The sequence below is a fragment of the Triticum dicoccoides genome, chromosome 4A, assembly GCF_002162155.2.
Source record: "Triticum dicoccoides isolate Atlit2015 ecotype Zavitan chromosome 4A, WEW_v2.0, whole genome shotgun sequence".
Taxonomy (NCBI): Eukaryota; Viridiplantae; Streptophyta; class Magnoliopsida; order Poales; family Poaceae; genus Triticum; species Triticum dicoccoides.
In genome coordinates, this window is record NC_041386.1 from 228648141 (window position 1) to 228650971 (window position 2831).

Genomic DNA, 2831 nt, shown 5'->3' on the forward strand with positions numbered 1-2831 from the left:
CATGGTCCTTATTTTCGTAGCACCACTTATAGTGATTAGCTAAGCTTACGTCGATCTTCCTCATCATATCATTTCGCCTTGAACAGCAAGCTTGATTTTGATTTTCTGTCATAAACTTGGTTCCAATAACATTTTTCTTCATCATTCCTGTGACTTGATATCATCGCCGATCGATTACATCTTCGTGAAGTCTCTCAACAAATGTGTCGTGATCATTATCAGCATTCTGAGATCTTCTAGGGTATCAATTGAATTCATGATGAGAAATACCACCCCTGCCCTCGATGATTTGTTTTATCATCGACCACTTTATTGCCTTCCCAACAACAAAAACTCGTTCTTGTTTTGTGTTATACCTTGAGTTCCTTGCTATCCAGGAATTGTTCTTCTTTACCTTGGAACATTACCATCTTTTATTTCAAGAATGTCATGAGAATTTTACTACCTCTTAAGAATTCTTGATACAGGTGATACTTCTTGCCATATTGATTCATTCCCTGGTCCTTGTATTATTTCTAACCGGAAAACCAACAAATGAACTATGTTGCGCGACTTCAAAACTTCTAGCAACCTATTGCCTTTAAGTTAATGGTCAATATTTCATTCGTGTCGATATTTCATTCGTAGACCAATGTCTACTGAATCACCATTCTAACATTGATCATGCTACCTAAGCCAATATATCGGGTGCACTTTTCAACCAATGTTTAATTGAGTATCTTTTCCTCGAGCAGGCCACATTATATCATTGATCTAACAAATTTTATCTCCTTGTCCACCTAAATGTGGATATCCATCTTTTTAAAATCTCAATGAATTATAAGTTCATCAGCAACCTTCTCATCCTCTCCTTGGTTTAATGATGAACTCATGATTCAGTACTTGCTTCCAGATTTCGTTTCCCGAGAATCTTGCAACGCCAGCTCGTCAAATTTTGTTGCACGTCTTCTCAGGCATCCTGAGTCTGAGGTATCCTGACACCGATCAGATCTGAATCTTGGTTAGATATGATGGTTGGAACATATTTCCAGGAGTTATAACATCTTTACATGACCGGGTAAGGTGATGTCATGCCTAGCACACCTGGCCGGAGCACCTAGTGTTATAGTTTCCTTTTCTGCAAGGTTATCCATTCTTTCCATGAGGAAATTGTAAGACTTATTCTACAAATTGTTCCTGATGGACCCTTTGTGTACCCAAAGTCTGACCTTTGCTTGAAGACCACGTCAACGCTATCTCGAAGCATGTCTGTGGTACTCCAATTTTCAACAAAGAACATTTGAAGCCCAATGCTTAATGTTTCTTGCTCAATATATCCCTGCTTATGTAAACATCTCATTGTACCACTCTGTCAGAAATACCCTGTTACTTTTGTTGATGACATTCCGGTAACCAGCGATGGACGAGAACTTTGTCTACTGGTCCGCCTCATTCAACGAGCAGTAAAATGGTTCTCTTCATCCCTCGCCCTTGTTACCGATGTTATTGCCAACATGACCGATAGACTATCCTCTGACATGCCTTGCTTACATGATCCTGCAAGATGTCATCGACCTTCCTATTTTTAACCACATGGTGGGCCCATAACCCATAGTTCCTCTGGATCGAAACCTGAACCCCTATACACCCCAGCTCCTAAAGGTTATTCCTCATGCTTGGCTTCATAGGTAATTCGCGAGCCACCTTCCTAGTGCTCTATTCTGGTATCAGACGCAATACTTACTCTCGCCGCTCTGAACCCCTTTCTCACTGTGGTTCAGACTTTGAGCAGCTATCTATCCGCTTGGACCCTCTCATTGTACCTTCGTACTGTACTCTCGATGTATTTTATATGTTCAACTTGAGAGATAATCTTATGCTCATTCATGGGTTAACCCTAGATTGTTTCCCTTGTAAGCATGCTGTCGTAGCCGAGCTGCCCCTTACCTATTCGTAAGTACGTTGGAGTTCCCAAAGAAAAGGATGATGACTTCCTCATGATGACCTGAAGCAGACGAATGAAGACATCGATGTAATGGATCGACCTCTCCGAGAAGAGCAACCAAGACCGAGAAGGCTCGATAGAATTTCATAGCCACATCTTTCCCTTACTCCCCTCTTAAATCTTGGGACGAGATTTCTTGTAGTGGAGGAGAATTGTGACGCCCGGATAATCAAGCTATAGTAACCCTCTGGTAATGATGCCACGTCACCACGATTACTGTTGCTAATCTTGTGTTAGTTCAGATCCGAGCCAAATTCAAATTTCAATTAAAGTCAAACAATAAAAGTTTTCAATTGTAAAATCAAAAATGTTCAAATTGTAGCAAATAAATCATAATCAATTATGGTGGAGGAACCACACTTTTATGAAATGATTAAATACTCTAAAGTGAATAAAACCATAGCAAAACAATATTTCAAATGATTTTAAATAATAAACAAATCTTAAACTAGTTTAATTGGCCACCAAACTTTTTATGGTAGAGGGTTGTTCTGAAACATTATTTTAGGAGCTATGGTCATATTTTATAAAAACTAAAATAAAGTGTGACTAAACTAAAACAGAAAAGAATAAATAAAAAGAAAAGACAAAAGGTAAAACAAAACAAAAAACGAGGAAAAGAACCCCCATGTGGGCCTCGGCCCAGTAGGCCGATGGGCCGCCACACCGGCCCACCCGCCCCCCCTTAATCCCCCACCCCCCTTGACTTAGAGCGGCCCCCACTCCACCCACTCCCCCCACGCCTCGCTCCTCCTCTCCCCACCCCGTATGGATCAAGACCGGGGCAACCATGCCCCCGAACCCGCCACCGCCGCCTAGAGGACCACCTCGCCGAAGCTCCCCCCGG